The sequence below is a fragment of the Cervus elaphus genome, chromosome 5 (assembly GCF_910594005.1).
Source record: "Cervus elaphus chromosome 5, mCerEla1.1, whole genome shotgun sequence".
NCBI classification, from domain to species: Eukaryota; Metazoa; Chordata; class Mammalia; order Artiodactyla; family Cervidae; genus Cervus; species Cervus elaphus.
In genome coordinates this window covers 65667306-65692663 of record NC_057819.1, presented here as the reverse complement: position 1 = coordinate 65692663, position 25358 = coordinate 65667306, and the positions used below count along the sequence as shown (strand labels likewise).

General features: G+C 43.2%; 1 protein-coding gene across 1 annotated transcript in view; it reads right to left on the bottom strand.

The window, feature by feature from the left end:
• LOC122694217 overlaps positions 1 to 25358 on the bottom strand; it is a 233189-nt gene that overhangs the window by 182211 nt on the left and 25620 nt on the right. The window lies entirely within an intron of this gene.

Below are 25358 nucleotides of genomic sequence, written 5' to 3'. Positions count from 1 at the left end.
ATATCAGTTCAGTTCAGTTCAGTTCAGTCTCTCAGTCAAGTCCAACTCTTTGCTACCCCATGGACTGCAGCATGCCAGGCTTCCCTGTCCATCACCAACTCTCAGAGCATACTCAAACCCATGTCCATAGAATCAGTCATGCCATCCAACCATCTCATCCTCTGTCATCCCCTTCTCCCACCTTCAATCTTTCCCAGCATCAGGGTCTTTTCCAATGAGTCAGTTCTTTGCATCAGGTGGCCAAAGTAATGGAGTTTCAGCTTCAACATCAGTCCTTCCAATGAATATTCAGGACTGATCTCCTTTAGGTTGAATCTCCGTGCAGTCCAAGGGACTCTCAAGAGTCTTCTCCAACACCACAGTTCAAAAGCATCAATTCTTCAGCGTTCAGCTTTCTTTATAGTCCCTTTCAGCTTTCTTTATAGTCCAACTCTCACATCCATACATGACCACTGGAAAAACCAAGCTTTAACTAGATGGACCTTTGTTGGCAAAGTAATGTCTCTGCTTTTTAATATACTGTCTTGATTGGTCATAACTTTTCTTCCAAGGAGCAAGCATCTTCTAGCTTCATGGCTGCAGTCACCATCTGCAGTGATTTTTGAGCCCAAAAAAATAAAGTCTCTTACTGTTTCCATTGTTTCCCTATCTATTTGCCATGAAGAGATGGGACCGAATGCCATGATCTTAGTTTTCTGAATGTTGAGCTTTAAGCCAGCTTTTTCACTCTCCTCTTTCACTTTCATCAAGAGACTCTTTAGCTCTTCTTCGCTTTCTGCCATAAGGGTGGTGTCATCTGTATATCTGAGGTTACTAATATTTCTCCCGGCAATCTTGATTCCAGCTTGTGCTTCATCCAGCCCAGCATTTCTCATGATGTATTCTGCATATAAGTTAAATAAGCAGGGTGACAATATACAGCCTTGATGTACTCCTTTCCCAATTTGGAACCAGTCTGTTGTTCCATGTCCAGTTCTAACTGCTGCTTCTTGACCTGTATTATATCTGTGTGTATAAATATGCATATATGATTAAATACACATTTTTGTTTCTTCTGGTGTCTTTTTTTCAATCACAATAGTCATAGTAACACTTAGGAATGAAATTTTTTCTTTTTCCAAATCTTTTTCTATCTGATTTACCAATGTACACATTTTTCTCCCTAAAGATATTATTATGATCTGAAACAGATTTCATCAGAGAAATGCAAATGGACAATAAGCACATGAAAAAGTCCCCAACATCATTAATAATCATAGAAATGGAAATCAAAACCACAATGAGATTATTTAATCAAAAAGACATAATAACAAGTTTTTTTGAGGATGTGGAGAAATTGAAACCTTCATACAGCACTGGTAGGAATGCAAAATGGTATAGCCACTATGGAAAACAATAAGGCAGCTTCTTAAAAAGTTAAACATAGGGTTACTATTTGACCTAGCAACTCCACTCCTAAGTATACAGCCAAGAGAAGCAATATACATAACACACACACACACAGAAAAAAATTTATACCCAAATGTTCATAGCAGCATTATATATATAATAGCCAACAGGCAGAAATAAATCAAATGCATAAACAAAATATGGCATATCCATACAATCAAATATTATTTGGATATAAAAGGAATTAAATACTGATTCCTTGGGAGGGAAGTTAAACTAAAAATATCTCAAATGTATTCAGCTGTGAGATCTCATACAAATTGCATTTTCTCACTTGTAGAATGTGGAGGAGGGCACTTAACTAGATACCTCTAAGGTTGCTCCTAATTCCAAAATTCAAGGACTATGGCATAGACTCCAACCACAGAATATACATAAAAACTGTAGTCAAACCTATATGAGTAAAGAGGAAACTTTGCGATTTCTCAGGTATTCAGAAAAAAAAACACATCTTGCCTAGCAGTTGAAAAACCTTGTCTAAGAATTCATCCTCTACTCTGACTCTATTATCTGAAACAGGTTAGGATGGGGAAAATTCAGTTCAGCATGATCACTAGCTCTACCTTCTGTAAAACTAACTGTATAGTTAAGCCTGAATTGTTTCAATCACTGATGCAAGAACAATCACAGGAAGATTCTCTCTGAAATTATCTGGTCTGTTTAGGTTTGGGGTTTTTTAATTGGGAATGGCAACTTCTTCCAACTATCATTATGTTATTTTCATGGAATATGGACTCAGCAAGAAATTTTTCAGGTCAAAGTGATACATTCCTTTTCTCCCTTGGTAAATTTAGACAAGTTGGGGTATTCAAAATAAGGAAAAGGACTTTGAGACAAGGAAGGAATGCCTGCTAGCTCCTTAGATTTGGAACTGAGAAGTGAAATTCCAAGGACTAGAAATTCAAAGATGAGGTGGTCCACTGGGGAAGCACAGCTTTGCCATGGAGGAAGCTAGGGAAACAATCTAATGAGTTTTCCAGGAATTGGAAGTGCTTAGCAGTGAATGAAATTCAGAGAATTAAAATTTGGGTGAACAGAAAATGTATTTTATCTCTTTCTTTAAAAAAATATTTTTTTTTTAGAAAGACATAGGCTAGGCTATCTGGGCAAGCAACTAAAAAATGCTAATACAGTTATAGTCTAGTATTAGAGGCTCTCTTGGTTGTTCTTAATCCCACAGGAACTAGTTTCTGCCTTCACTTCATAAGGAATGAACCAAAAGCAGCCTTTAAAAATGAAATGGGTTTGGTCCACTCAATCCAGCTCAGATAGTTTCCATCTTCCTAGATTTTAGTTGGCTTTTAGGGAGGAGGCACGTAAAAATTAAGCTTCCCTCTCCAATCCATAAATTTAATTTTACTTCCATGTAAGCAGGCCTTGACATCAGTCTGGTCTGCCCTTCCACTCTAGTCCAGCTGGATTTGTAAAGGCTTTCTGTGTTGGGCAGCAAAGTGCCCACTGTCATGCCTGAAAAATTAATTTTGGGTTGCATAGATGGTACTTGGGTAAGGAAAAATGAGGAAGACTGGATATGGTATTATACAGATTGCACTGTTGTGGATAAGGAAAGGAATGCAGAAGAGAGGAAGGAAAAATCTATTTGCCAGTTGTTTTAACAAAATGTCAGGCTTTTTTCAAGGTTTCTATGATGTTCCTTGATAAGATTTGACTGGTATGTAGGCCTTGTAACTGGACTGAGGGTCCTCTCTATGATTTATAAGAGACTATTGTAACTAGTTCAGTCCATCTACATACAATGCAATAAATTACACAAAAGCCCACCAAAGACTTATTTCTTACAGAAATATAGAGACAGCTTAATTTGAGTTTCCAGAAACTTCTACAAAGGGGACTCAGTTTCATAATTTTTTCAGATGAAAATGTGGGTCCCTTGGAAGCAAAATTAGTATACTACCCTACATTCTCCATAAACTTACCAAAGGGTAACTGTTATACCAATACATTTCTCCTAGTTGACTTAAATTTTATGTGGTGAGTAAAATTTACAGCAAAGACACTGCAAAGGAATTCAAATGCCCAATGAATTTATGGGAGAAAAAACAAAGGAAATCATTATAGGGTTTAAAGGATGAAAAATTCTCAGATCCAAAATGAAAACGCACATTTCTGTCTGCAAACTCATGAATAAATTGCATGCCCTGAAAAACACTAAGAGGAAGTACACAAAGCTATGTGTGTGCTCAGTCGCTCAGTCGTGTCCAACTCTTTGCAAACCCCCTTCTGTGTCTCCTGCTTTGGCAGCCGATTCTTTACCACTGTGCCACCTGGGAAGCCCATACTAATTCAAGGAGGTAAGAAAACCCCTGATATCCAGGCTTTAAGGAAATGAGAACTTTTCACAAGGTCCTATGAAGTGTCAACTGCCTTAAATACATTATATAAGTCAACCCTCCCCACAACAGTGAAATGTGTTACTCCCTGTCTCGCAACTGAGCCACCAAGCTTAGAGAGGCTGAGCACTTTGTCCCAAGACAGCCCAGCCGGTAAACCAAGGCAGAGTTTGAACACAAATCTGTCTCCAGAATCCAGGCCATTTCGTCGCACTCCATGAAATACCCTGTGATTTTATAAACTAGAAAAAAGAATTCAGTTCCGTTCAGTTAAGTTGCTCAGTTGTATCTGACTCCTTGCGACCCCATGGACTGTAGCACTCCAGGCTTCCCTGTCCATCACCAACTACCGGAGCTTACTCAAACTCATGTCCATAGAGTCGGTGATGCCATCCAACACCTCATCCTCTGTCGTCCCCTTCTCCTCCCACCTTCAATCTTTCCCAGCATCAGTCTTTTCCAATGAGTCAGTTCTTCACATCAGATGGCCAAAGTATTGGAGTTTCAGCTTCAGCATCAGTCCTTCCAATGAATATTCAAGACTGATTTCCTTTAGGATTACCCCATCAATTTTCCTTCTTTGCTCTCTATTATTTTTTCTGTAAGGGACCACCTCAGCCTGAGTATAGCAACAATTAGTCACAAATATATTCCTTTCTCACCCCCACAGACTAAAGTAAGCTGCAACATCCACACGTTGTCACTAGAAATGCAGTGTGTGGAAAGAAGTGGAAATGCCCTAGATAATGTTAGTTTTCCATTTGACTTAATCCAGGCAATGGGGTTCATAAAAGGAAGACTGCATCACAAATGAGCTCTTTATGTTCAATTCTTTCAGAAATGCAGCTTCGTTGAAAATAACATTTCAACCGTTCTTTTTAAAGTTTTTTTTTTCCCCAGAAGCTCTACTCATTTAATCTTGATAACAATCCATGGGTAGGAAGCTACTCACCCATTTTATTAGTTGCTATTATAATATGGGCAAGGTATAGCCTCACTAGACAAATATTAATAAATACTTAATTGGCATATTAACTGCTTGGATACAAAAGGATTATATGAAATATTTGAAATGAGTTGTTTTACGTACAAGAGACTCTCAGTTCACCATTTCCAGTGTGGGCTAGCCACTGAGCCAATCTGTCTTCCTCCCTAAAAAAATGACTCTTTTGTTTTCCATTCTTAAATTCATTCAAAGTGGTTTTTTCTCTGAAGGTCCACTGAGGATAAGAAACAGGGCTAGACATCATGAAGGCTACAAAAACAAAGAATTCCTCAAGGACCAATAGTTTGACAAAATAAAAAATGCAGTACCCCTAAAATAATCTACAAAAATGTCACATATTAGCAGACACAAATTCTTGGCTGCTTATAGGAATCACTTGGTGAGCTTTAAAAAATACTAATAACTGGGTCACAGCCACAGTGATTTTGATTTAATTGGTCTGGGATGCAGCCCAACATTAGTGCTTTTAAAAGCTCCCAGATGATTCTGTGTGGCGCTGAGTCTGAGAAGCTCACAGCACTGCAGTGATGGGAGCCCGAAGGGGTCTGAATGTTGAGGGTATCGGTTCAATAGCTGTGCCACGTTGTAGGAATCCCCTTCCTTCCTTCTTTCCTTCCTTCCTAAATTGACCCCTTGAAGTAGAGGCAGTATATACTCAGGGCCATGAAGAATGGGGAGTTTTGAAGCACTGGAGATGTAAAGCAGAAAAAGGGTGTCAGAGGGGGTAGAAATGCTAAAAACCAAGGATGAAAAAAATAACAAGGAACACTTTGGGGATTTTAATTTTGAATGAAGCAGAGTCTTCTGGGAAATTAGAGGTGAGAATAAGCCAGAAACATGGGTCAGGGTCCTGAGGCAGAGGGACCCATAGCAGTTGTGTTTGAAGCTGACTTCAGAAGCAGTAAGAATCCACTGATAACGTCTGAGCCAGGAAGTGATAGGACCAAATAACTATAAATCTGCAACTGGAAATTCAGGAAAATTCATCTCTAGAAACTGCAGTATGGGCTGCAGGGAAGAGTCTAGAGAGAAAGAGAGCCTAGGGAACCCAGGGAAGAGGTGATGGAGATGAGGGAGGCAAAGGTCAGGGGCACCGAAGCAGGGCCATGGCAGCGGAAGGGCAAAGGACAGGTTCCAGGCACACAGCACCTGAGGGAGCGACGGGGCGTAAGTGGATGGCAGGAGACAAGAAGAAAAGGCGTCAGTGATGGCCGGAAGGTTTAGTGCCGGGTGACATAATTAACAGAGGTAGGGAGATGGGAGGAAGAAGCAAATGATGAATTCCATTTTATACACATTTTTCTTCAGCTGGTCATCATGTCATCAACTTGGGAAAGCCCAGGGACATGTTTGAAATTTGGAGTGGGAACACAGTGGAGAATTTCAAGGTAGAAGCAGAAATGTGGGTGTCATACTGTTGTGGGTCGTCAGTCAGCATGTGAGGTCTATGGGGGACATGAGGAAGATGAGAACAGCCTTGGCTATGCCTGTGAGGGCTTGTGAAGGGGATGGGGGCAGGTAAACACAGGAAGGGACAAGGCCAGGCTGTGTCACAGGACTCAGTGAGATAAAGAGAATCTAAGAGCATGGAATAATCTATAATGGCAAATGTTACAGGGGGGAAAGAATCACAATTAAGGTAGGAAAAAACCAGGGCATAGTCATTCACAGATCATTGGCAACCAACAATAAAATATTAGGATGAAGGCAGCATCCTAACAGGTGGGGTAAGAGCCAGATGACTGGAAGCTAAAAGTTGGGGGAGGGGGCAGAAAGTGATGCCATGAAGTCAGGTCCACTAATTTAGAGAGTGTGCGGGGTGCGACAGGGAAGCACCCACATCAGAGTGCGCAGAGCAACTGAAATTGCTGAAGGAGCTCCATGAATGTGGACACTGGTGGGCTCCAGAGCAATAGGGGAGGTCAGATGCTTGAGGGTAAGGGGCGCTGGGGAGAGGGTGAGGGCTCACTCAGAAGGTCAGTCAAAATGCAGCCCTTCGCAGGAATGAAGCCTGGGCCATCTTTTTCTTGGAAACAGGAGGAAAGGAGAGGAGATTCATGAAAGAACAGCTCTGTAGATGTGGAAAGGAGAAGAACTAGGGAGCTTGAAAGCCTGATGACCAAGGTTTTCCTAGTGCAAGGCACCTTCGAAAGCTGGAAGAGCAGGGAGCACCGAGGGCGGACAAGTGTGCACAGCGGGGACAGGCAGAGCACCACCGTGGACCCGTCCTGAGACAGACAGATGCCCGGAGGGACCAAGGAACCCAGCCAGCACCCGCCTCCAGGTGGTCTCCTGTGGGTTCTACCACCCAGAAACAAGGTGAGGTCTTACAGGGTAAGTAGATCCCACCTTCCACTTAGAGCGTCAGGACTCTGCAGAAGTCTACATGCCGCCGCTGCCCTGGCTTTCGCCCCCTGCCCAGCGCGACCTCACTGCTGTTACCTTCACTTTCAAGGTGACTGTGGCCCAAAGCAGGCCCATTCTCAACCCAACCCGTGTTCTTGAACAAGTCACATATCACACGCCCCCTGGACTGGAAAATGAAGGCGATGATGATGGGGCTCTGCCTCCAGCACAAAGGCTTATGAGGATTAAAGGACAAAAGGCTGAGCAATTTGCAGTTATGAAGCCAGACCGAAGCTCCGGGATCATGTCTGCCTGGCTGGGCACAGCACAGTCCAGCGAACACAAAGGCCACATTCAGACCTTCTCAGGTGCCAGAGACCCACAGAGGGCTGGCTAAATGAAGCAGAAGCCGAAGACAAAAGAAAACCTCTCAACAAAACAAGGCAAGAGGAAAGAGGACACACAAGAGGAAAGGGATTGGGAGGTTAGAGGGTCACGGAGTTTGTGCCGCTGAACTTCCCCTGGACAAAGAAATCATTGCATGTTTCTGTTTGGGTTCCACCATTCGGGGGCACACATCGGAGCCTGTGCGCTGGCCAGGAAATCTATCCGATGGAGGAGCCTTGTGGTGCCCGCCACTGCGGCCCGGTAAAACCAGCTGCCGGGCTGTGTCCAGCCCGCCGGCAGAGCGCGGCCCTCCAGATAAGAAGCAACGCCTAGAAGCATGAGGGGTGGGCCGCTTTTCATTTCCTACTTCACCAGAGACTTGCTCCGGGGGGAATTCACAAATTTTAAAAGGTTTCTACTTAGATAAGAACCTGGGCAAAACTGCTCTGCAGGCATGCATTCTAAGTCACTTCAGTTAGGTCCCACTCCTCGTGACCCCGTGGACTGAGGCTCACCAGCCTCCTCTGTCCATGAGATTTCCTAGACAAGAATACTGGAGGGGGTTGCCATGCCCTCTTCCAGAGGATCTTCCCCACCCAGGGATCGAACCCACATCTGCTAGGTCTATCTGCAATGGCAAGTGGGTTCTTTACCGTCACTGCCACCTGGGAAGCCCAAAACTAGTAAATGCCCAAAGTCTAGTAAATGCCGAAAGTCACCAAGCTTGTCAACCCTTACCGGCGTTGTAAAGTGCTGTCTAATGTAAACACTTTACAGAGTGCCTCCCCTCGGCATGATGAAGCAACATATGCCTTGGGGTGGGTCACACGTGTATCTGTTGGATAACTGGGGGTTCCCAGGACCCCATCCAGTTTTCAGGCCCCAGAAGGACATGTGAGCATGGTATGTGTTGGCTCTGTGAGTGGCCCTCATCCACTAGAGCCTGGTTCCCTCCAGGCTCCCTGCTCCGAGGTTTCTGGGAGGACCTGAAAGGGGAGGCAGGTGCTGAGATGTCTTCTCAGCCTGGCCCCCGCTCCAGCTGCTTCCCCGGCATGCAGTTCTGGGCCTCCAGGGTCTGCACCATTCCTATTTGGTTGCCAAGCCCACCCCAGCCTGCGCTGAGCAGCTCGTGACCGACCCCAGCTGCCCCCAGCTTCAGCCCTTCCTGTGGACCAGCCTCGGCACTCCTCATGGTCTCCGCCATGGGATGGCCACACTCCCTTTCTCTGGCTGACGGGGAACAGCATTTGTAATGTCCTCCTTGTCCAGAAAAGTGAAGGACAGTCCAGCTGTGGGATGGAGGACTTTGTCCTCTGCTGCAGCCCTCTATCACTGCATGTGAGAGGGTGGAAGGGAGGGCTCTAGCGGTCCTGAGTCCCTTACCCTTCTGACAGCAGGTCTCAGGCTGGGTCTGACCTACCTGCTCAAATTCATTCCTCCTAGTGGTTTTCTTCTAGGGACCCTGCTCCCAGTCTTCCCTGGAGCAGGTTTCCAAGGGGTAGGAGTGAGGAAACTCTTCCAGGGACAGTAAGAGTTACTCAGATAGCACAGATAGATACTCAGATAGTGTAGTCAGTCCATCATGTCAGACGTCTGAACATCAGTTGCGAATGAGGTTTTGAACCTCCTTAAAGGGTTTCTGGGCCTCTGGTCTGCAGCTCATTCTTTCAGAAAGGTCCCATAAAATGACTCAAGCCTAGGAAAATTCATCTTCTTGCCACTTCCTCCAGAGTGAGGACAGGCCCTGATGCTGTCCTTTGCCTGTCACCAGACAGCTTCTGAGAATGCTCACCCAGAGTCCATGCCAGCACACTCAGGGGGCTGTGAACTCTGTGGCCCAGCAAACATCCAGGTAGGAAGTGAAATGGCAGATTCTCCTTCTTTAAGAGGATCCATGAGCAGTTCTCTTGAAGTGCTGCCCTGAAACAGGTACACACATGCACAAGCACACACACTCACACAGCCACTACCTCCTAGGCTGACACGACTCTATGTTTAACTCCTTACGCTTTACTTTGATGGTTCTTTTCAAGCCATCTTCCAGTGGTCTAGTCTTATCCTGGGTAGGCTGAGCAGGTGACAGGGCTTCACGGCTGGCTCTGCGGGCCCCTTACTCAATCCAGCAGAGATGTTTCTGGCCCCCTCTTTGGAAAGTAGGAGTTACTCCTTTGTTCTCAGGTTTAGGCTAACACCTGAAACTAGAACAATATGATATTATGTGTTTACCTAAGTGTTTAAAGTTTATTGTTGTGATCCACACAGTCAAAGGCTTTAGCGTAGTCAATAATGCAGAAGTAGATGTTTTTCTGGAACTCTCTTGCTTTCTCGATGATCCAATGGATGTTGGCAATTTGATCTCTGGCTCCTCTGCCTTTTCTAAATCTAGCTTGAACATCTGGAAATTCATGGATCATGTACTGTTGAAGCCTGGCTTAGAGAATCTTGAGCATTACTTTGCTAGCGTGTGAGATGAGTGCAACTGTGTGGTAGTTTGAGCATTCGTTGGCTGTTCCTTTCTTTGGGATTAGAATGAAAACAGACCTTTTTCAATCCTGTGGCCACTGCTGAGTTTTCCAAATTTGCTGCCACATTAAGTGCAGCACTTTCACAGCATCATCTTTTAGGATTTGAAATAGCTTAACTGGAACTCCATCACCTCCACTATCTTTGTTCGTAGTGATGCTTCCTGCTGCTGCTGCTAAGTCACTTCAGTCGTGTCCGACTCTGTGTGACCCTGTAGACGGCAGCCCACCAGGCTCCCCTGTCCCTGGAATTCTCCAGGCAAGAACACTGGAGTGGGTTGCCATTTCCTTCTCCAATGCATGAAAGTGAAAAGTGAAAGTGAAGTCGCTCAGTTGTGTCTGACTTTTAGCGACCCCATGGACTGCAGCCTACCAGGCTCCTCCGTCCATGGGATTTTCCAGGCAAGAGTACTTGCTTCCTAAGGCCCACTTGACTTTGCACTCCAGGATATCTGGCTCTAAGTGAGTGATCATACCATCATAGTTATCTTGGTCATGAAGATCTTTTTTGTATAGTTCTTCTATGTATTCTTGGGCTTCCCTTGTGGCTCAGCTGGTAAAGAATCCACCTGTAATGCAGGAGACCTGGGTTCAATCCCTGGGTTGGGAAGACCCCCTGGAGAAGGGAAAGGCTACCCACCCCAACAGAAGATGAGATGGTTGGATGGCATCACCAACTCAATGGACATGAGTTTGAGTAAATTCCAGGAGTTGGTGATGGACAGGGAGGCCTGGTGTGCTGCAGTCCACGGGGTCGCAAAGAGTCAGACAGGACTAAGTGACTGAACTGAACACTGAACTCTGTGTATTCTTGCCTCTTCTTAATATCTTCTGCTTCTGTTGGTCCATACCATTTCTGTCCTTTATTGTGCCCATCTTTGCATGAAATGTTCCCTTGGTATCTCTAATTTTCTTGAAGAGATCTCTAGTCTTTCCCATTCTATTGTTTTCCTCTATTTCTTTGCACTGATCACTGAAGAAGACTTTTCTTATCTCTCCTTGCTATTCTTTGGAACTCTGCATTCAAATGGGCATATCTTTCCTTTTCTCCTTTTCCTTTCGCATCTTAAAGAGATGGGAATACCAGACCACCTGATCTGCCTCCTGAGAAACCTGTACAAAGGTCAAGAAGCAACAGTTAGAACTGGACATGAACCAACAGACTGGTTCCAAATCAGGAAAAGAGTACGTCAAGGCTGTATATTGTCACCCTGCTTATTTAACTTATACGCAGAGTATATCATGAGAAACACTGGGCTGGATGAAGCACAAGCTGGAATCAAGATTGCCAGGAGAAATATTAATAATCGCAGATATGCAGACGACACCACCCTTATGGCAGAAAGCAAAGAAGAGCTAAAGAGCCTCTTGATGAAAGTGGAAAGTGAAAAAGCTGGCTTAAAACTCAACATTCAGAAAACTAATATCATGGCATTTGGTCCCATCACTTCATGGCAAATAAATGGGAAATCAATGGAAACAGTGACAGACTTTATTTTTTTGGGCTCCAAAATCACTGCAGATGGTGAATGCAGCCATGAAATTAAAAGACACTTGCTCCTCAGAAGAAGTTATGACCAATCTACACAGCATATTAAAAAGCAGAGACATTACTTTGCTAACAAAGGTCCGTCTAGTCAAGGCTATGGTTTTTCCAGTAGTCATGTATGGATGTGAGAGATGGACTATAAAAAAAGCTGAGCACTGAAGAATTGATGCTTTTGAACTGTGGTGTTGGAGGAGACTCTTGAGAGTCCCTTGGACTGCAAGGAGATCCAACCAGTCCATCTAAAGGAGATCAGTCCTGGATGTTCATTGGAAGAACTGATGCTGAAGCTGAAAGTCCAATATTTTGGCCACCTGATGCAAAGAACTGACTCATTTGAAAAGACCCTGATGCTGGGAAAGGTTGAAGGCAGGAAGAGAAGGGGACAACAGAGGATGAGATGGTTGGATGGCATGACCGACTCTATAGACATGGGTTTGAGCAGGCTCCAGGAGTTGGTGATGGACAGGGAAGCCTGGTGTGCTGCAGTCCATGGGGTCGCAAAGAGTCGAACATGACTGAGGGACTGAACTGAAGTTAGGTTATTGAGTACAAATTATTGATACGCGTAACAGTTGTTGAAAAGGAATGGTTCCTAAAAGTTTTTAATATAAATGAGACAGTATTATATCTGCTTCATGATGAGATCCTTTCAAGAGTATACTCACAATTTTAACACACAGAAAAGAAATTGCAAAGATTTACTGGAGCTTTAAAAGCATAAGGAAGAAATCCAACATGGAGGTACTTAATATTAATTGTTTCACTTCTTTCAAATCCAGTGACTCACCAAGCCTCTTCCAGGGGGTAATAGTACTGATTGCTATACGAGGTCTACAGAATTTGGAAATCAGGAAATTAGTGTAAAAAATTACTATCTGCTGTCATATATTATGTCGTATATTAAAAAACAGATTGACCGCGGTGCCTCCCTGGTGGCTCAGCGGTAAAGAATTCTGCCTGTCAATGCAGGAGCCGTGAATTTGATCCCTGGTCCAGGAAGATCCCACATGCCACGGGGAAACTAAGCTCATGGGCCATAACCCCTGAAGCCCATGCACGCTAGTGCTCACGCTCCACAACAAGAGCAGCCTCCCCTAGATGAAGCGCCTGTGCACCTCAACCAGAGAAAGCCCACTCACAGCAACAAGACCCAGCACAGTCAAAAATTTTAAAAAAAAGATTCGCCCTGCATGGGGTCTAGTTGTTAAGTTGAATTCTCAATTTATAATGTAATCCTCAATACCAGAGTTTATCACTCAAGTTTTTAAAAGTCCAAATAAGTTAATATGCTTCCAAACCAAAGATACAGCACTATTTAACATCATCCAGAAATGGTCACATTGGCTTGACATTTAATCCCTGCTGTCACATTTTTGGCTCTCTCTGGATCACTGACCAATATACAGACTTCTCCTCTGAACCTAGATGCAGTAAATCAGCTGTATCTTTTGCTGGGACTCTTTTGGCAGAGTTGCCAAGTTTTGACACAGAAAGGCCTCAGAGCAGAGGCATCCCTGACCGTCCCACTGTTGACAGCTCCCTGCAGTCTTCACGTCTGAAATGCAGGAGAGCCACAGGTTTTGTTGAGATGCTGTTGGCCAAAGAGAGCAGCTCAGGCAGCCGGTTCCACCCGGCGTGGCCTTCCTACACACCTGCATCCCGTCTGCCCCAGAAACCGCTGCTTCTCCCAGAGCCTGGGTGCGTTCCCCAGCGCTTCCTCAACTTACAGCCTCCGCAGAAACCCTGTCTTTGACACTCGCCCCTCTCCTCCTGTCCCCAGTCATGGCCCCGAATCGTCACACCCCAACCAGACACGGAAAAGAGGTCTTTGACTCTCCCACTTCCTCCCTTTTTCTGCCTTTTTCTTATCGTCATCCTCTCCTGATCACCAGAGCCCAGGGGCTGTGAGCTTGTTCCCTCCTTCCTCTCAGAGTCTGTTCTCAGGAAGTAATCGGGACCAGTCATTATTATTAGTTCATTGAGACTGAAGTGCAAATGACTGACAAGGTTGTGCTTTTCCTTAATGAATTTAACAATCATTAAATCTTTTGTTTGGTTTTAGCTGAAGCTCTGATTGTGGCAGACCTCTGCCAGCCTCTGTCTGCAATAAACTCTCGTGGTCATTCCTTCAAACCCAGCTTCCCAATCTTCTGATCTGGCCCAGCACAGCCTTTCCCCTCCTCCATCCCCCAGCCATTTCACTTCTAAATATCTAAAAAGATTCTCCTTTTATGCTCTGCCAGCTACTTTGCTTGTCCCCAACACGTGCACACACACCATGGCTCAACCCTAAAACTGCCTTATCTTCCCTCGTTAAACTATACTCTCCACTCACTTCTCTAGCTATAAGCAAAATTGTTAAGCAAACTTTCTAAGCTATCTCTTGCCTGAAACCTCTTGAAAGAGAACAGAGAAACTGTAAGTTCCCTAAAGTGAGTTCACAGCTTATTCCTCCATTACAATAAAAAAGCAAAGGAGAGAAAACAAAGTGCCATCAATTCTTGGTTAATTGAAACCAAGTCGATGTGTTTTCAAACAAGCCTCTAATACAGGCTAAATTTAGTTAGTGAAAGAATACTAGGTTTAATATATAGAAAACTCATTTTTTTTAAAAAATCAGTGATTTTCAATAGGAAAATGTAAAAGTTATATGAATAAACAATATAAAAATAGGAAATGTAATTGGTCACAAAAAGAGATCTCTCTCTACATAGTTAATGGTTCAATGAAATTAACATAGTTTTTGCACAAAATTAGAGGAACAAAACCATAATACTCAGTGTTGTGCTAGAGTAAATTAAGAAATTCTTTTAGAAAGCAATTTTGTAAAACATATCTAATAGCCATAAGAAGTTATACTGTCTAATAAGTAATTATATTTCTAAGGGAAAATTCTAAATACAGAAAAAAATAAGATTTTTAAAGTTTATAGCAGCAATGCTTATAAGAGCAAAATGTTTGACAAATCCAAAGATCCAATAAAAAGAACACTTTAGAGAAATATGATATATACACTTAATAGAATGGTAAAACAGAAAGAAAAGTTTATATATACATGTATTATGCATAGAAGAAATGGAAGGAAATACATTAAAACGTTAGCACTGTTTTCTCTGAGAGATGAAGCTAATAGTGATTGCTCCTTTTTAATTGATATTATCCATGATGAATAGGTATTCTATTTATAGACCTTTTAAGTATACTTTAAAAGAAATCATCTATAAGCTATATCTATTTTCAGGCTAATAAATCTAGAAATCAAAAAATGTCTGGAGAAGTCTGCTCACCAGGTTCATCCTTGCCTACTTCTTGAAAGATAGCCTTCTGATTCTCACTGGGGGGAAAATCAGTTAAAAGAAAGTAATCCTAGTTCAAGACAATAAATTGAACATACACTCATGCACACACACACCTGCCTTTTGTGCTGACAGAATGTAATAGAAACTGATCCAGGCCATCATATCCAGTTCTCCTAGCCTTCGTCACACAGCTAAACCTCATTTCTCAGCTTTTCCTCATGCATCCAGCCACTTCACATTGGCCGAGATGATACCACACTTCGAGGCCTCTCTATAAAACTTTCTACCTCTAGCTATCCGTCTCTTCCTGCCTGTATGGCTGGAGGTGAAGGACTCAGTTTGGAGGACAGCCGACCAGAAGATACGCCCAACAGGAGCACCCAACTAGACTTGGAATAAGCAGAAATACACCTTCGTAACATTAAGCCACAGAGATGTCAGGGTTTGTTTGTTATTAGAGCACAGTGTAACCCACTCTGCCTAATACACCAAGGCCCTAGTGAATGTAAAGGAGTCTATATAGGAATTAACCCGTAAACACATTTTGAAAAAGAGAAGGCTGAGGCCATCTGATGAGAGAAACAGAAGAGCCACAGCCCCAGGGACACGCAAGATGAGGCTGCGGTTGGGGGAGGGTCTTCCCACCAAAACCTAGAGAGGATGTCAGGGAGGCTGGGGGACAGGTCTGGGAAATGGAGCTGAAAACAAGGAACTGGGCGGGCATCTATGAGGGGGAAAGCTGTTCCACCTACCCGGCTCCCAGTGATAGGGCAGCCAGTGTTTACCCTCAAGGAAAAAGACAATCTAGTCCCAAAACAGCAAAAGGAAAAATGAGTAAGGCACTAAGAGGAATCCTGTAGGATTTCCTAAATAGAGAACATGGAGAGCAGGAAATTAGAGAAATAATAATCAAATACCCCAAACTGAAGAAAGGGCATATTCTGATTGTTAAGGGCCCATGGAGTACACACAGAAAACGTAAGTGGGATAAGACAGCATCATGAAATTCCAAAACTGCACAGAGTACAAGAAGATGGGTTCAGATGGTGAATCATCAAGGTAGCCGCCCACAAAACTGAAAGCTGCCTCTGATAGGGACTGTTGCTGGGAGGGGTGAGGTGGGGACTCACCTTACGTTAGAACTGCTCTATCTACTTTGTGTTTCCTGTTTCGTGTATCATCTTGATGCACTTTTATTTTAATTTGAAAACAAAAGAAGTAGAAGTGCCATGTACCATATTTCTAGTCAAACCCATATCTGTGAATTATGAATAAGAGGTCTTTAGAGAGCTCTTATCTGCATAAGCAAAGTCCGTCAATTAATGCAGCATATGTTCTCCTGAATATCCACAATGGGCCTTGGCCTCTATGGTTCTCTCACTAACCCACCTTATTGTTTGTAGGAATGGGGATGAAACCCATGAAATGCGTTATCTGTGTGGTAATGTCAGAATTGCAATCAGAGTTCAAAGGAAAGTGGTTTAAATAGGGAACTATTTAAATCATCATCTTTCTTCCCCTCATTCAGTTCAGTTCAGTCGCTCAGTCGTGTCCAGCTCTTTGCGACCCCATGAACCAGAGCACACCAGGCCTCCCTGTCCATCACCAACTCCTGGAGTCCACCCAAACCCATGTCCATTGAGTTGGTGATGTCATCCAACCATCTCATCCTCTGTCGTCCCCTTCTCCTCCTGCCTTCAATCTTTCCCAGCATCAGGGGTTTTTCCAATGAGTCAGCTCTTCGCATCAGGTGGCCAAAGTGTTGGAGTTTCAGCTTCAACATCAGTCCTTCCAGTGAACACCCAAGACTGATCTCCTTTAGGATAGACTGATTGGATCTCCTTGCAGTCCAACTGGTAATTAGTAGTTCCATTTAGTATATTCATATTCTGCTGTTTTTCAGGGAAAAAAAGATTAGAGGTCACTTATAAAACAAATATCTTAAAATCCCTCAAAATAGGGATGAAAACGAAGGTAACATGACAGTAGCAAGAGGAAATCTGAAGGCCAATCATTGCAATGGATACAGTAACCATGACCAAGCATAGAACCAGCATCACATTTCCTTGCAACTGAGACTTGGGAAGGGAAGAAAAGAGGGAATTCAGTAGGAAAATCCTGATAGAAAAAAATAAAAGTTCCTTAGGAAAGACAAAGGTTTTTCTTGGACCAACTGTGAGAGAAATACAGGGTGAGGCATGACAGAGAGCTTCAAGAAACAGGAAGACAAGTTCCTCCAGCATAGTTTCAACAGAGGCAGGATGGTCCCTCTGACTGCTGTTTACCATCCCGACTCCCCCAACTCCACACACATCGAGCCACAAAACCCACCCCATTTACAATGTCCATCCTAGTTATAAGAGGTGAGTAGTTCCCAGACTTGCCTGATGAGAGCCATCAGCCATCCATTTCCCAGGCTCCGATTTGATGAGTCTGCAGGAATCACCACAGTGAACACCCTCCTCAGGTGAGCGGACAAGCCTGGGAAACAGGTGGTGGGGGATAGCCCCCACCTGCAGATGAGCCTGCCCCTCGGGTTGATCACGGCCGCGCGGTAACCTCCCTCAGCAGGCCTCTCTCCGGATGACAGCCTGCACAGATATGCATTTGCAGGAAAGCATTTGAGAAAGATAAGGAATGTAACATTTGTTCCTTGATGGTAATAACTCAAAACCTCCCCTCCCTTCCTTCATAACACTAATTCCATCCGTGTGGCCGTGATAAGTCACTGGAGGCTCACATGAGGTTCATCACCCACACGATTTGATACAAACACATCTGTGCTAATGCGCAGTTTTGTATCATTACAGGTGATATGCAGGCCGCTGCAGAACGTTTTTAAAGTCTTAAGATTGCATTTATTATTTCTGAAACAAGTGAGGAAGAAATCTCCCTGGGAAAAGAGCTGCACAGAATGGGGCATATGTGACTTCTGCTAGATGCCCATGCTGAATTAATTGCACTTCCAAAACACTCTTGCCTAAACCATGCACATTTCAAGAAGTCTCTCAGCTACGGAGAACAAAAACTCCCTCCACACACACCGAAATCAGGAAATCAGAAGAGGCACCAGATTTCCCCCCCAACAGTGTCTTGTTTCTCTCTTGCCATTCATGAAAAACCTGGTCCAAGATGTTGCCTTGCAAGGAAATTGGAGATGAAATGGTCACAAAAGAAGAGATTTTTAGCTAAGGACAGTTATATGTGTTCCAGAACAAAGTAAAAAAAAGGTCAAACCTAAGTGAGGGGAACGGCTCAGCTTTCTCTCTAAAATGGAGACAGAGAACTTTTCTCAGCTGAAAACATAATAATTGCAGGAGAGGAAAGAAACCTGAGAGGGAGCTTAATAGCATTCTGCTTTTACTTGGCCAAATGTTCATTTCGATTGTCAAAAGTCATAGAGACTCAAACTGTGTGCAAAGCCTAAAGGTAAAGAATGTGCTGTAAATAATATAAAAATTCTTAATCATGAGTTAGAAGTGGGGCCCCCAAAATTCATTGTCCATGTACCTTAAAATTTTAGGATGCATTGGAAGTCATAGATTCAAAAAGGTTGATTGGAGAGGCCAGACCTGCTACATACATTTTAAATCAGCCTAACCAGTCGAACCCTGGCCATCCAAAAAGGATTAAAGATTAGTTATCATTTCAATCCTGTGAAAGAAGATCTGCATTTCTCTTTTAGACACAAAATTCTCTAGAGGATGGTGCTTGCCAACACTGTGAAAAAATAATCTCTCAAAATTCTTGCAACCCACTGTGTTATGATTTCATCTCATGAAATACAACACCTTTACATTAAACCTCATAAAACTAAATCCCACTGGATCTCTTCCAAACTCAGAGAATAAGCAGCTCTGTTGATGATGCTTAGAAAAGTGAAACATGGCTTCTCCTCATTGGGTTCATTCCCACCACTGGGTCCATTTTGCTTTACTTCTACCAAATATTTACATGCGATTATCTCACACATAATAGATCTTACAAATGTTCTGTGATTTAACTAACACCTTCCAACATCACAATGTTAATTCCCTTAAAAAGGAGCTTTTAAATTGAAATGTACACAAACTCATTCTGGTTTTCCAGTCTATGAAACTTATCTGTAGTTGTCTTGGATTCACCTGTGGGTGGTCAAAAGTGTGAAAACAAGTTCACAACAGACAACATAAAAGTCTCTTCTGGCTAAGGAGAAATTCCCTTGGGTTTCCACTATATTCTTGACTCAAGAACAAGAAATGGTTGCCTTGCTAGAGTGACAATAGCTCCTCCTAACTAATAGACACATGCATTCACATAAAGCAAATCTCACATGCTCTTATCAGTGGTTGTATAATTCCCCAACATTATAGCTTTCAGCTGCAAGGTCATTTCTTGATAAGGATTTCACCAAAAACTCAATCAATGATCAGTACCCCAAAGATCAATACCTCCTGTTTCCAGATTGTTATCATTAGAATCACCTCCCTTCACTCTCGTTTACCTTCAGTCTTTCCATTTGTCTCAAAGGTGGGCCAAATGTCAAGAAAGTTCCACTGGAATCCCACATGTCTTCCCCCATGCCCCCTGATACCATTCTTCCTCTGTCACATGTAAAGTGATGCAGTATAGATGATGCATTCGTATCATCAAGACAACCTCCTGTACACCCCAGGACACATTACTTGGAATAGAGGCTATTCCAAGTAATGGCCTGTGAAATTTTTCTCTAGTCAGACATGCATACGATAGGATAGAGTCACTGTTTTATTCAACCAGTAACTGGTGAATGCCTCCATTGAACCGGCATGGTGATGCAAGCAGTGTTACTTGGTAGTAATGATTATCCACCCCATGAAGAATGCATTCTCATTTCTAATACATCTTCTAAAGGGCATTAGTACAAATTTGTCATCTGTTTTTACCTTTTCTATGTACATACATTTTCAAGGCTTAACACATCATTCTTGAGTAAAAAGTCTGGGATGATTAGTCAGGGACATTTAGATGCGGCCTGGGAATTTCAGTGTTTTGCAAGAGCTCTACAGCATTCAAGCTCATAATGTACTCATTTCTCTACTTGATTTCAGGGATATATTAATAATTTACCCATAATAGTCTCTCAGACTTGTAAATCCCGTTATTTCCACTATTTCTATATTAGTGGGGATAAAGGTTATAATCCCCATGTTTCTGGTGGTAAGAAAAAATGGCATGAAGAGTATTAATCTTGGTTCCATCAAGTTTCCTTTATCTCATTCAGATGGTCAATTATTCATATTAATGTTAATACAGAGAAAGTGTTTTATTTTTCAAACATCAAAATGCTTCTCCCATTTGGTATTTGCAACCACTGGACCTATAAAACTCCCTGTATTGACTCTGTCTGGCTGCCTCTGGAATACAAATTAAAGACAATGTTTGTGTTACTCCAGGGCTGGTAGGGGGCATGAGCAGTTAATATGAATTTCAGCAATGTTTTCTCATCTAGATGTAAACACGCTTGTTCTCTGAACCAGTACGCAAAAAATACAGACCAATCACATAGTTACTCTTTTACTTAATATGCCATTAAAGCACTTACTCGTCACCCCAAATCTGGTTGTATGGATGACAAATAATGGGGCCTAAAATTTGTAATACAATGATCATAGCATATGAGACCTTAAGTTGTTTAATTTTTCCAATCTTCCCCAGTTTTCTCATCTGTAATATAGAAACAGTACCTTTTTACCAGGGTTTTTGTGACTGTTAAGTGAGAATAATACCAGTGAAAATATTTTTTAAACTAACATTAGTTGTAGTTGTTGTGGTTGTTAATAAGCCCAGATAGAACCTTCCAACACTACTCTTTTCAGAGATCATATATTCACTCTACAAATATGTTCTGAGCCCCAATGAAGTGCCAAGCACTGCTTGATTCAGTGATGACCAAAACAACCATGGCTTCTGCCCTCAAAAGTTTTGCCTAGTGAGGGGGAAAGACATTAATTTAATAATCACACTTTAAAGAAGAAAAATTGAAACTGTAATAAGTGCTTTGAAGGCAATATATATAGTGTTATGAGAATTCATCTTACAGGATTTTGACCAGGAGGGGCCGTTATGGTTCATTTATTTGACAGTATTAATTGGGCACATGAATTGCCACACAACGTGAAAGTGCCAAGGATTCAAAGACCCAAGCATGATGTCAATCCCGTCAGCTCACTGTGCAGAGGAGCGCTCACGTGGGTAAGCAAGCAAGCACCTGCCCATGGGAGGCCAGCAGGGCACCAGGAAGAGGGCATTCTACAGAGAAAGGAAGGGAAAGGGACATGAGAAAACCTTTTTGTAAATGAGGTAGTGTGTGCATGTTAGTCATTCAGTTGTGTCTGACTCTTTGCGACCCCATGGACTGTAGCCTGCCAGGCTCCTCTGTCCGTGGAATTCTCCAGGCAAGAATACTGGAGTCGGGTGCCATTCCCTTCTCCAGGGGATCTTCCCAACCCAGGGATCAAACGCAGGTCTGCTGCATTGCAGGCAGATTTTTTACCATCTCAGCCATCAAGAAAGCCCCCAGACGAGGTGGGCCCAGCCTTAAAAAGTAAGTAGCAACTTCACTCTGAGGAAAGGCAATGAAGAAAGCCACAGAAATGTGAGCAAAGACAGAGCAGTGAAAGCGTCATCCATTGGAGAAGTAGTTGATAACTTCTGGAGACATTTTTGATTGTCACAACTTGGAGGGGCAGGGGGTGCTACCGGCATCGAGTGGGTAGAGGACAGAGATGCTGCTAAACAGCCTACAAAGCACAGGCGGCCTCTCAGACTGAAAAATTACCTGATCCAAAATGTCAACAAGGCTGAGGCTGAAAAAGCCTGCACTAGAGGAAATATGATAGAAAAGTCTTGGTGCTCATGTATGTATTTCCTTCCACATGAGAAACGGTCCCCAGAACTGGATGGCCTTCTTCTCTGGGGTGTTGCCCACAGCTCCCTGCAGGAGACATTCAAGAAGGGAAATGCACACACAGGTCCAGGTTTCAAAAGAAAGACCTACAATGGACATGCAAGTTTAGGGCACAACAGGGAGGTGATGACTGAGGTCCTGGGAGTGAATGAGATCGTGCAGGAAACATGTGTGAGATACTGAAAAGAGAAGAGGGTCCGACACAGAACCCTGGGGAAACAGGCATGCAGCAGCAACAACAGCAAAGCGGAACCAGAGACGATCAAAGGAGAAGGGCGCCATGGCAGGCGGGAAGGACAGGTTTTCAAAACTGAGGGACCATGATCCAATTCATTGAGCAGAAAACTTGCACATGGGTGTTAGCAACTGTATTCACAACTGCCAGAATGTGAAACAACCACAGTGTCCTGCAACAGGAGCGTGGTCAGACAGACTGAGCACACCCACACATGGAATGCTGCTGAGTGATAACACAGAAAAGACTCATTAAGCCACAGAAAGACATGGAGGAAACTTAAATCCATGTTGCTAAGTGAAAGAAGCCAACCAGAAAATGCTCATCCTGTGTGACTCAAAAGCATATAACATTCTGAAAAAAGGCAAAATTATGGGGACAGTAAAAAAGATTAATCATTGCCAGGGCCTGGGGATTGCAGGAGGGATCAACAGGTGGAACACAGATCTTTGGGCAGTGAAACTGCTCTGTGTGGTACCGTAATAGTGGGTATGTAACATTGTACAGTTATCAATGCTAAGTGAGATGTCAGATTGAGGAAAACAAATACTGTATAACTTACATGTGGATCTGAAAAAGCCAAACTCATAAAACAGAATCAAATGGTAGTTACCAAGGGACAGGGACTGAGAGAAAAGGAGTTAAGTTGTTTAAGGGTACATACTTGAGTTAATCACTCAGTCGAGTCTGACTCTTTGAGATCCCATGGACTGTAGCCCGCCAGGCTCCTCTGTCCACTGGACTTCCCAGTCAATAATACTGGAATGGGTAGTCATTCCCTTCTCCAGGGGATCTTCCCAACCGAGGGATCAAACCCGCATCTCTTGTGTTTACTGAATTGGCAGGTGGATTCTTTACCATCTGAGCCACCAGGGAAGCCCCACAAACTTGCAACTAATAGATAATTAAGTGCTGAAATCTGTTGCACAATATAGTAAATATAGACAAAAATATTTTATTATAGTCATAAAAAGTGGTAAGAGACTAGATCTTAATAATTTCCATCACAAAAAAGAAATGACAATTATGTGACATGATAGGGTGCTATTACCATATACAAATGTATCAAATCAATGTTATATATGTTAAAGTGTTTCATGATAATACCATATGTATATTTAATTAAAAAGTAGGTATCTCTTCAAAAAAAAAAACCCATACAAATCTACAACACAAAGAGCAAGCCTTAATGTAAGCTATGCACTTCAATATCAATATTGACTTCTCAGTTGTGACAAATACACAACACTAATGCAAGATGTGAAAACTGTGAGAGGAGAAAGAACAGGTATATGGGAACTCTCTCTGTACTTTCCACTCAATTTTTCTGTAAGCCAAAACTGCTCTAAAAAATAAAATCTATTAATTATATTTGTAAAACTAAGACTTAGTAACTTAACTTCAGTTAATACGCTTGCTAATGAATGAAGATAAACAGAAAACGATACTAAACATTACTTTAAATATTGTAATTTATGGGCTTTCCAGGTGGCACTAGTGATAAAGAACTCACTTACCAATGCAGGAGACTTAAGAGACGCAGGTTCAACCCCTGGGTCAGGAAGATCCCCTGGAGGAAGGCATGGCAACTCACTCCAGTATTCTTGCCTGGAGAATTCCATGGACAGAGGAGCTTGGAGGGCTTCAGTCCACAGGGTCACAAAGAGTCAGACAAGAGTTGAAGCAACTTAGCACACAGCACACACCTTAAATGCTATAATTTATAATTTATCTACATGAACCACAACCCTCAAAAAAAAAAAAAAAGACTGTTAAATGTCATGCTGCTGCTGCTAAGTCGCTTCAGTCGTGTCTGACTCTGTGCGACCCCATAGACGGCAGCCCACCAGGCTCCCCCATCCCTGGGATTCTCCAGACAAGAATACTGGAGTGGGTTGCCATTTCCTTCTCCAATGCATGAAAGTGAAAAGTGAAAGTGAAGTCGCTCAGTCATGTCTGACTCTTAGTGACCCCATGGACTGCAGCCTACCAGGCTCCTCTGGGGGGGGTTTTCCAGGCAAGACTACTGGAGTGAGGTGCCATTGTTAAATGTCATAGAGAAGGCAAATAAGGAGATCCAAAACTGAATCTACTCAACTTGATAATTAGGATATCATGGTGACTTTTGACAGACAGTTAAGTGAAACCCTCTAGGCAAGGACTAGAGTGGGCTTTAACATGAATTAACGATAAAGAAGTGGAAAATAAGCATAGAAGCTAACACCAGAATGGCAATCATTTTGCAAAATATAAATGCATCAAATCAATATATACACCATTTAATTTATACAATGTGATGTTAAATATATCTCCATTTTTTTAAATACAAAAAAAAAGCATAGACAACTCTTTCAAGAAGCTAAACTGTGAAAGAAAAAAAGGACAGTGGGGGATGCAGAAAAAAGGTCTTTTTCTTAATATAGAAAGGACTTGAACCTGTTTGTAAACAGAAGGGAAGACCCATCAGAAAAGGAGAGACTAGAAATACTGTAAAGAGAGAAGATTACTAAAGAACGGGTCAGTGGAGAAGCCATGGAAGATGACTGAACCAAGTCTTAGAGTAAAGTTTTAGGGAAAGAGGAAATGAGCCAAGATGGCGCCGTCAGGCTGCCTCGCCCCACAGCGTCGCGCCCTCGCCCCACGTGTTGTGAATATGCCTCTGTAGCGGTTGAGCGCACTTCCCGCACGGCGCATGCGTGTCCGAGGTACTCGCCAGCCCCCAGGCGCTGTGTGCCGCCGGTCTGTAAGAGCTCCACCACAAGGCCCTGGCTGCTGGGGCATCGGGCTACGCTGGAGTGGCATCGTGGCTCTGTTATTACTATAGCATGGTGATGCTGCGGCCGCTGCGTCAGCAGGAGAGAGGCTGTGTTACTGCCGCCGTGTCTGCCAGGAGGGAACACATCTCTGCAGTTCCTGCGGCTCCTCAAGTCTCCTTCCAACCTCTTGGCCCGTGCCTCACCGACCCTGGGTTCAGTGAACAGTGCGTGCAGTGTGACCAGCGAGACAGTTGGCATCACAAACAGGATGAAGTGCAATACAAAAATGTAGGGATTACTTTTTCATATTTTAATAAGACTTTGAAAGACAAGGGGTGGCTTGAGAAAAGACCAGCTTTGCCTCCCTCGCCATCCTGACTGGTCCTCAGTCTCAGATTCTCACAGAGCAGCCCCAGGAGCGCTGGACAAGCTGACGAGGCCAGCTTTCCATGGATTTGTGGATTCGAATCAGGAATCCTAGGACCTGCCCCCATCTCACATCCACTGCATCGCCACACCACCAACCTCAT